At 30.9% G+C, this 11,285-nt stretch overlaps 1 protein-coding gene across 1 annotated transcript in view; it reads right to left on the bottom strand.

Annotated features, from left to right (window-relative positions):
- The window catches only part of LOC111639301, a 25,956-nt gene extending 15,365 nt beyond the window's left edge, over positions 1-10,591 (bottom strand). Inside the window, exon 1 of the mRNA XM_023385155.1 lies at positions 10,380-10,591. The gene's annotated coding sequence lies outside the window, so the exon portion shown is untranslated. The remainder of the gene's footprint in view (positions 1-10,379) is intronic.
- Between the last annotated feature and the right edge of the window lie 694 nt (positions 10,592-11,285).

The following is an 11,285-nucleotide window of genomic DNA, read 5'->3' as shown; positions in this document are numbered from 1 at the left end:
TTTTTTTATTTAAATGAAAGAAAATTTATTATATATTTATTAATTTTTTAAAATCATTTTGTATTTTGTTATAATTCATTTATTTTAAATACAAAATGCATCAATTTACTTTATTAAATATGTAGTATTCTTTGTAGTATTTTTGTTTAGTAGTTAAATTATTTTGACTCAATTGAATTTGAATATTTTTGAATCATTCCTTTATTATTCCTGCTCTTAATAAGTACTCTACTTTTCTGAACGAGCCAAACTAATTGATCAGAGTACATATTTTTCTTTTCTGAACAAGAGGCTGAAGTAACTAGCTTGATCATACACATTTTTGTTGGACTGACTATTCTGGAAGGGTGAAATTGAAGTGCAAATGCTGTCGAATATATGTAGATGTAGAATTTTATCATCCTCTTTCTCCTCTTATTAAATATTTGTTAAAAATTAATTTTTTATACAAATAAACATTAATGTAAGTGAAATATTAAAAATATTAACTATAAAAGTATTTGGATAAATGTCCCAGGCTCCTTTCAGAATTCAGAGTAGGGTACCCCCTATGAGCATCTCTGCTTCCCATAAAATGACTTGGTATTTAATTTTGCCGGAGTCGGAGTCGGCCTACTAAAATTATTAGGAACCAAAGTTGAGTGTTTTTTTACCAACTCCATAGCCCTGGTTCAAACAGAGATTGACAGATAGCAATGTGAGTAAATTTACTAAATACCAAACTGACTATTAATTACCAATCCAAAGCAATAGTTAGACTTGCTATAGTCTAAAATTAATCATCATTTAGTGACTTTCTATTTGTTCTAGGAAGATTATGAATGAACACTGATACAATGCAACAACTTTACTTATTCTATAAAATGCTTTTTGACTCTTCTTCACTCATCAACGTGGTTCTTTGCAATACAAATCATTTAGTGACTTGTTTAGTATAAAATTGTATTTGTTTATATATATATATATAAATAAACAAATACAATTAACAAATGAATTTTGTCAAACTTTTATAAATCCCAACTGTATGTTAAGTTAGTAGCACTTTTAACCCTAAACCTTAAAACTTCATATTATTATAAATGCAGCATTTAGTATTTGTAGTAGCCTAATTATTAATATATAAATAAATAAAATCTAACAATTTTTTTCTAAATAATAGTAAAAATTACTATATCCAAGCAGAAAGAAAATTCTGAAGTCTTTGAAATATAAAGGCTTAATATCTAAGCTGGTATATTTCAAAGATTTCAAAGAAACACAAAGAAAAAAATGTAAAGAAACTAAACCAAAAAAGTAGGATTAACCAAAAAAAAGTGTATCAAATCTCATCAAATAAAATTAATAATAGAGTTAAGAAAGCTATTATTTAATAGAAATTAGTTCACTCAATTAATTACATACAATCTTTTATAGCAACAAAAATATTTAATAAACATTTTTGATGTTGTAAAAGTTTGTATGTAGTTGGTTAAGTGATCTACTGAAGCAGTTATTTTATAAATAATAAAAATTAGATTTAAATATCAGAATAAATGAGTTCTTATCTTATCTCCAAAGTTGCATAAATATGACTTTAGATATTTTCATATATTATTTTTTTGACTAGGATATTGATTAGTGGAATAATATTAAATTTTAATAGTTTTTGTAAGGAAAAAAAATTCATCAACATATGCATCTGTTCATTAATTAAACTGGCCATATCGTCTCTAATAAAAAGTTTTTCATTCAGATAGGATGCTTAAACCTCACAGTTTTAGTTTCAAGTTATGTTTTATTATTCACAATTCAAACAATAAGTAAAATTAATACATGTTAATAATCATATCACACAACCAGATTAAGTTTATTATTAATATATAGCAGGGATGGACAAGCTTTGTCACAACAGAAGCCATATATCAGAAATAGAAATATTGCTTTATTCTCTATTAGAACAGTATTATATATATTTTAAGTTTATAAAAATAAATTATATAAGTAGGCTGTATAGAAGCCACAGTAAGGGTCTAGAAGAGCTGCAGTTTGATATAGCATATTTGTTTTGCAGTGGATATATAATATGGGATTACTCTTTCGTTCCAAAATTTTCTAAATTAATTTATTTCTTTCTAATAATTATATTTAATTCATTTCTCTAGTCCAGATTACTTAGTATCTTAATATTTTATTAGCCACATTATAGCCTAATTAGAATCTGGTTGTTTGTTTGATTATTTAATAAAATATGTAAAGTCAATCTATAAATTATTTTCTTTATAATTTTGAATGTTATAAGTTTTAAATATCAAGATTAGTGTTTATTATAATAAATGATGTAATTTGACCAGATGACTGAGCAGTTAAGATGACAACCTAATGTTATGAAGGACCTGGAAGAATTGAATCCTGTCAACAAACCCCAGGAATTTTTCTGAAGTTTTTCAACCTGTCAGGATTTGATGTGGTCTGTTCAGATATGTTGGGTCCCATCTATGTGGGCCTAGTCTAAGCCATACTGAGCTTGTTAAAAAGGCCCTCTTGGTGCTACAGTATCGAAAAATAAACATAAGCGATGTAATTCAATATATTACCTTTATTTCATCATTACAAAGTAACCATTGCAATGATGTATCAATTGAGTTCATAGGAAAAATGATTCTGTTGCAACTTTACATTATAATAAGTTATATAAATTACTACAAAACATAATTTTGAGATAAATTAGATCTACATTTAGGCATTCTGATTATTTCAAACATACAATAAAAAAATAAAGGAAATATAATAAAAAATTACCTCATGTGTTTCTTTGTTTTCCACAATACAGCCATAATTTAAAGATTCTTGTCTTGTTGCCTATGTAAATTAATTTCAATTATTAAACTCCAGTTCATTAGTGATTATTTTTAATAAATCAAATATATAGTCAGCTTTAATTTAGAAAACATTAAGTTATAAATAAATCTATAGACAAACAGAAGATAGTGTAAGGATTACATTAGAATGGATCGATGAAATAAGGCAATGCAACAAATAGGCAGTCTGCCAATAGTGTGTCTCTCTTGGCAGACTGTCTCCATAGGAAACTGGTCCCTATTTAGGTATTACACATGATAAAACCTGAAAAACACCATGCAACCAGCCCATTGGAAAAGTTCTAAGCAACTACTAGCATTCAGTGGGATACTATAAAGAAAACACGCCTTACAAAATTCTACTTTTAATTTAATAAAATAATTAAGGTATCTAAAAATTCACTGAGAAGGTTGGTTGTTTTGAAGTTTGGAGAGTTCATCTGCTACAATTACTCAAGGAGATAACACTGACCATTGGAGAATTAGTTCTTCTTAGATTTGTTTTTTATTGTGAAAATTGAAGTATTTTTCCTCCTTTAGATTCCTTTGTAATTTATTTTTAGCATTGGATTTTACAATGCATACTAAATCTTATAAATTTATTTTAAAAAATGAAAATTTTAAAATTTATTTTAATCTATGTATATTTGATGGATAAAACAATTATTTTCTGCTATTTACCACAGATATTTTCGAAGTAACAGTGAATATTAGATGACAATATTAAATATCTGTTGTAACATTAAACTCTAATGCTAAAATTTACTAATAATATTAAATATTGTTTTACAAGTATTGAAGTGAAAAATATAAAAATGCTTGGTCAAAGTATGTTTCAAGATAAAAAAAAATGCAGTTACTGTTTATTAAATTTGTATTAAATTTACTTTCAGAAATTATATGATATAATTTTAGAAAGTGATGCATAATAATTTAATTACTGTTGAATTGACAATTTTATAATTATATTATTTTTCTAAATAATAACAATAATTATATATTTTATTATTTTTCACACATAAATAATAACAATTATTATAATTATTAACTATATGTGAAAATAATGAAATAAATTATCCCATTCTTTTTCAACTTTAAGAAAAGAATTAGCCACATAAATCACATACAGAAATTTGAAGTAAATTCATAAAAATAATAAGTAAATAAATTAATTTTTTAAGAAATGAAGATAACATATAAATTTGATTAAAAAGAGTACTTTTGTTCAATCTAAATTCAAGACATTATCAATTATTTAGACCAGTGGTTCTGAAAGTATGGTCTGTGGACCACTGGCACTGTGCAAACTGACCTAATAATTTTTCAAAAATGCAATTCTGAGCAGTTTATCCAAAGGAAAAAGGCATTTTCACACTCTCTTACATCAGGTTACCAGATAGACAAACTATTATGGAATACATCTAAGGTGATATTTTACGTAATAACAAATGGTTGGGACATAGGTAGTCTGCAGTTTATCTGTGGCTTAGTTTAAGAGGTCTGTGGCTCAAGTAGTACCTTTGAGAATCATGATTTAGACTAATCAGAAAGACAGCATCAAAGATTTGTTATTCTATTTTTCTAATTGTCCTAAATCATTGATAATGTCTTAATCATATTATATTGAAATACTCTTTTTAAACAAATTTGGTATGTTTATATATCATTAGTATATGTTTATGATAATTTCTTTAAAAATTTAGTTATAACCTAACTTATTAAGTTAATTGTTTTTCTTTTTGATCTTAAGTTTATTCTCTATCCTACAAGTTTTTAAAAATCTAAAATTGAACTTTAAATCTGAAAATACTACAGTTAACTGTGATATACTTTTTGCTTCAATAAAACAATTCTAAGAATTTTGCCATTAAAGTTTGTTATTACTTGTAAATGTTCACATGTCACAAATAACCAAAATTTTAAAAATGAGTGATGGATTCAATTGGTGAGATATGACAACATGACACATGGACAATTTGCTGAGATGGGGTGCCTCTCAGGAAGAATTCTATAGGATAATGGCCCCTACTTGGTTGTTAGACATGTGAAGTAAACCCATAAACTCCATACAGCCAGCCTGTTGAATATGTTTGAACCTGCAGTCACTGAACACAAATTGTGGGTAATGCCACTATCTGTGTTCAGAGGCATTACCCACTTGGCAAGTGGTGGACCAAAAATGAATGATTTTATTTCTTAAAGTTTATTAAATATGTTAGTGATGTGAAATATTAGTATGGATGCATATGTACTAATAAAAAAATTAACTTTTTTGAAACTACTCAATTCAATAATATATGCCTGATTAAATTAGTTAAGTGTGAAATATGGTATTAATAAATACGTCTTTATTACCTCAGTCCCCATAACGGTTATTAAACTCTTTCCTGCTTTGTTTTTATGAAATTCTATCATCTGCATAAGGGGAAAATCACCACACACATCACCATTAATAAGAAAAAACGATTCTGGATCACCTCTTCTTATCTGATCTCGAAAATGATAGCAACCACCAGCAGTGCCCAAGCTTATGAATAAGAATTATTACGGAGTTTAATATTATAGTAATTAATAAGAATTTGTTAGTTTATAAATCGGCAATTTACTGGTAGAAAAATTGATTAAAAAATGTTCCAAATTAATCTAAAATTACAGTTATATAATCAGGAAAATTAAAAATTGTATGTCAATTTAACGATCAACAAAAATATACGACACACAAAAAGATCGTAAAGTAGAAGTTTTAGTACGTCCATTTACAAATTAATTATCAGATTAAAAAAAATAAATAAACTCTTTTCCTTTTTCTATGAGTTTCTTCAGTCACTGGCAGAAGACAGGAACTTGTAGAGATTTCCTGGATTAGTCCAAGATAAGGACTATCGTTGTTTAGAGCTGTGGGAGGTCGTACTACAATTTCATAAAGCATACCCGCGATGACATACTCTATGTTTCGTGCTGAGAAGCTTCTTTCATTCACGTGTAGAATTACAACAGCACTTGTTTGGTGCAGTCGACTCTTATCAATTACTTTGGTGTTTCTAGCAGAAATGTACGGTTAGTTGCAGTTTAATCAGTTTTAAATTCGATCGTACGTCCGGAGGCATTTGCACACACTATCTTAATTAAAGTAAGAAGAACAGAAGTGGGTGTTTGTCGTCCATCCTATTTCGCACCAGCATTCACGATCCTTCTGGGAATAGCTTTACTTTTCGGATGAACGAGATCGTCTCTGGGGGCAAAGGCCATTTCACCGCGGGCCAAACTCGTAAAAAAAGTTTGACGATAATAAGAAAAGGCGAAGCAGTTAAATCTACTACCGTAAAACTGGAGAATTCATCTTAAACAAACGAATTTCCTGCCCGATTATCGGTCGAAAAAAAATCGAAAATTTCGCTAAAGTAGCTGGCAGAATTAAGTCCGAAATATATGGGTGTACTCTTTTATCCTAAATCTTCTTGGGTCCAGAAACGTCTCCATTTACAGGAGGGAGGTTGTCCGTCTTAACTGATATACCGTACACCCTTAGTGGTGTAATTTATAGCCCGAAGGCACAGGCTTTTTCAGAGTAAAGACTATCGTTACCGTGGCAACGGAGTGTTAGAATTGGGAGATGGGTGAGGTACTAAAAGGTGGAAGACAACCCCTCCACCTCCGAAAGGATGGTCCACTCTTCGATTACCGGTGATATATAACCTCGGATAGAAGAGTGGGGAGACTTTTTGTGTACACTGAACTTAATAACATCTTTTCTCTATTGTTTGTACGAAAAAATATTTAATTTCGGCGTCGTCGGGACATAAAGAACTTTTTAAATAATAAACCGAATTCGATTTAAACCTCGGGCACAAATTTTATCCTCCTTCGATTCTCTACACGAGTCGGGTTTAATTTTAACTCTGGATAATCACCTGTATCATCTAGGCAACGCCCAACAGAATTACATTATCATACAGTACACTATTATCATGTAAGCTTCTCCCGATTACAAATGGTTCGTCATGTAGAGGGACGTTTTTAACCTTCTCTTCCTCCAGGTATATATGTTAATCCGAGCAGATTCCTTTCGATTTACTCTCTCCTTAAGCAAATAACTGGGATATTAATAACTCGGTTTGCTAAAGGACGCAGCATAATGCAAACTGCCGTATTTTACATTTAAAGTAGCATAAGGCAAACACAGAGGATGAACATTTTAATTAGGAAAGAGAACGGAGAGCGTGTGCTATCATAATACATAATTTCTAAACCCCTTTTGAGTAGCGTACTTAAAAATAAACTTGACTTTTTTAGAAATTTTGAAATATATTAAATCAAACTTTTAATTTTGCATAATTTACCGTTTAACAATAACTCAAAATTTCATAATTCATATGACCATCTGGTACAAAGGGATTGGATAATTGCAATTGTAGCAGGCATTTCCATATTGCCAGATGTTCTCGGGTTTCTTTCACAGTTGAACGTTGCCGCTCGATTATTTTTTAAGTAGATCTCGAGAGGAGACTAGATTTTGGAGTTTCCAATCGATTCTTTTTAGCGCAATACTCTAAAATATATTAAATATTTGGTAAAAAATATTCCAAAATAAGAAAGATAGACGTAATGGAAGTTGAAGCTGCTTTAATCTAGTGAGGATTCTTCTAAATACAGCTAAAGAGCATGCGTGTTTTATTCTCGTGGGACTAAATCGAGGGAGGAAGATGGAAAAAAATCTTAAATAAATGGAAGAAGACGGGGAAACGATATCTACTGATGAGAAAGCTGATCAAGATAATCATCAAACGAAGCTACCAACTCACTTCAATAATTGCTCTCCCTACTCTGACATTAACAAACGGGATAATATTACTTAGCTTATAGAATAACACAGGTCGTTTTTCCACCGTTTCTACCTGTTATCGATTGTTCACCTGCACTGATATAAAATTACGTCCGTGTATTATAGGATATAAGAGCAGTAGGTCTATAACGGTCACCATAGTAACGTGTAATACGTAAGATGTACAACAATGACCTAAATAAAAGAATTTATGACGGGAAAAGAATCCTTATTAGTAATGAATGATGTAAATTCTAGACATTCTTTATGAAAACGATTGGGTGTACAAGGAAATCAATTGGTTTTACAGTCCCAGATGGTTATGACTTTTGTAAAGAGTGTGACAAAAGTAACGTGAGTCATCGAAAATGTTCTAAAATTGACTAAAGCTGTAGTATATGCGACTTATAGAGTCTTATAATTGGATCAAAAAACCTTTTAATCTAATTCAGTTGCTTTAATCCTTATTGCGGTTGCCATTCCAGCGATATTCCTTTTCTTATCGCACGGAGAATAAACGAAATTTCACTCGTTAAACTCTAATAAATTCCAAATCTTATCGTTTTAAAATTTACTCCAATCAATAAATTATTCCAGACGTAGACTTTCCAAACAGAACAATGATTTATTGATTTAGGAAGGTTAGGGTTAAATACGTGTCATCCCTTCTGACGTCAGCGGTAGACGGTCACATGGCATAAGTCACACGACCAAAACAGTCTTGCCATATCAAAAAAGGGTAAAATTTTGATCTACGAAGAGCTATTTTCGCGACTCGCGGATGATTAAAGTGGGTATCAATGAAAAAAAAAAAAAGAATGGTGGATATTACGACTCGGATACTGTCGACTGCCTTTCGTTCTCTTAAATGATCGTTTCCTGTACTTAAATATGCAAGTAATGGAAACTGTGCGAAGGACTCACGCATTTCTCCATGACGACGAACGACTAACATAAATCAAATACGTGGGACGAGCAGGTGGGTCCCAAGAAAGAGAGCCCGTGGGGACAGGCAATCGATCGCATTTACCTGAGTATCAGGTGAACTAAGATTAGACTGTGAATGGGTTCTCCTCTATAAAAAGGAAACGCGATATGTCAACTTTTACATTAATGCTTACGTGTGTGAAGTGTCATTCCACAGAATAATGAAAGATGTAGAGTGAAACCTGTTGTTCAAATACTATAGCCGCCGTGTCTTTTTAAATCTACGTATTATCTTTTCGGTAATACGTCAAACATTTGCACCAGGAATCGCTAAATAAATTTGCTTAAAGTTAACAAGACTCTGAGTTTTTTTTCATTTCTTAATCTTTAAATAAATTTCGACAATGAAAATTGTAATGATATTCTTAATTATAAGAAAATTAAGTTTGTATTAAGAAACTCAAAATCGATTGAAAGAACTACAATCGATGTAGGGTGTGGCATTCGCGTGTGCTTAATGTTTTTCTGAATACAAACCCACTCGGGTGAATTAAGTAAGACCGGAAAATCTGTAAAAAATAAAAATTTGATATAACTCCCACCATTATGAGAATTATTGTAGCTCATATTTCATATTTATTTTATAATTACCCCGGATTTAACAGCCGGAACTTTTAGATAAGTTTCCAATTGAAAATATAAAGCTGCATGTTCCTCCCTGTTCATCAGTGCAGAGTGAGTCCATTAATAACCATAACGTATAAATGCCGCAACTCATTAATTTCTGATAGCAATTAAGTAATAGAGTCTAAAGAACACAGGTTTATATTAGTATTAAAAAGATAATTATTTCCTTTAGAGTAGTCCCGTGTTTTAAATATTAAAGTCGCGCGCTTTCTTTACGTCTTTCTATCTAATTTAAAAACAGTAAAAAATACATTTTACCAATCCAGCGATGAGGAATAAGCTTTATATATCTATAGAGACATTAAATCTTTAAATAGTGTAAACCAATTTCTCATTTCAGGATTTAGAATACGGCACGGGGTAGATCAGGAAAATGGACTACCTACACGTTTCGTGCCAGGGAAGAACAACACACTGGGGATAGGTAAAAAGCTGCTACTGCATTCAACCTATCCTATCCTCGGTAAAACAACTATCTAGGGACAACAGGCTTCGTTTAGCAGTCGCGCCTATTTCTCTTCACCATCTGGTAGGCAGAGTAATCGAAAATCGCAAGGTTCTAATGACATAGACAACCGCACCATGGTCAGGTTATTTAATAGACTATTGAAAGTTATCCATCAATCAACAAAAAATAACTTTTTAAATCCGAATTAACATCCTTTTCTACGTTTGATGTCGTTCTGGATGAATGAGAAATACGAATCCTTGTTAAGTGTATTCTTTGTTTTGTATTGNTATGTTATAACTTAATTATTGTAACTATTTTGTTATGAGGCAGCTCTGAGCAGGTTTAGACGTTGATAAATTTTACTAATAAAGTACTGTAGTCATATATAATCTAATGCTTTGAGATTATTTGTTAATGCTATTAAAAAGCATATGAAGTCTATCGAAAGTCACATATGAATAAAATAAATAAAAATTTAATTATATTAAAATAGATCATCTTCAATGTTATATGAAATAAAATATAGAGAAATATTATTAATATATTTTTAAATTTATAGAATTATAAATAAAAATACAATAAAATTAACTATAAAGGTTGGATTTCGTTCTAAATAAACGTAATTTAATCTAAAACAATCGGAGGTTGGGCTTACCGGCATTACTCCTAAACCGTGCAGAGAAATGACATTTTCGGTTATTATCCAGAAACAAACAAATGTAACTTTATAGAAGAAAAAACTTTTGATCAAATGATTACAATTTTCTTTAAATAACAATGCAAGACGTGTAATTAGGGCGATAACCGAAGAAAATTACAGATATTATTGTAGGAAAGTCGACACGGTTTGCAGTACAGACAACAATAAAAGCGTCGGAGACTTGCACCTGGCTACACGTGACCCAACTGCGAGCCACCAAACCGTTGTTGGGTTCCCCCAATCGATTCGGGCGATGCCAAGCGGTTGGTCGGAGAACTAGAAAAGGGACCATGCCATTGGCGAAAAGATGATGCTCGAGGAGTCGCCTTTCGCTCGTAAACGTCTTGCAAGAAAAGGAATTGGTCGGAAGGGAGGAGCTAAAAATGATTTGCGATTTGAGTGCAAAGCGATGTACGCGCTCCAGATCAATTCTTATCAGTTTTAACCTTTCCTCTTCTTAATAAATCCGTTGTTGATTTTGTAGCAAAGGGTAATTTCTCGACGAAATATTTCATCGTTACGACAAAAATCTTCATTAACTTCTCCGACGACTTAAAATAAAGAATTATAAAAGTAAAATAACTTCTTACGACCATTCTCTTTCTAAATTCTAGCTTATTTCAGCTCATTTTTATATTTTTAAATGAGAGAATTTTAGGTTTGGTGCTTTAATAACGTTCTAACAAATCGATTGTCAATAAAATATCGGGCTAAAGAGATTGTGGCGTGTGGCACTATCACGTGACTGATCAACACCACACTCATAACACGTAAAAAAAGAAAAAAAATGAAGGAAAAAACCCCTGGAATCATCCAAAATCGTTCAGAAATCTTACTGTTCGAGTCAACACAATTTTATAG

Source organism: Centruroides sculpturatus, unplaced genomic scaffold, assembly GCF_000671375.1.
Source record: "Centruroides sculpturatus isolate CEXI.00-Female unplaced genomic scaffold, Cexi_2.0 scaffold1193, whole genome shotgun sequence".
In the NCBI taxonomy this organism is placed as follows: Eukaryota; Metazoa; Arthropoda; class Arachnida; order Scorpiones; family Buthidae; genus Centruroides; species Centruroides sculpturatus.
Note: the sequence above shows the minus strand (reverse complement) of the source record. Positions and strands in the feature narration are given on the sequence as shown.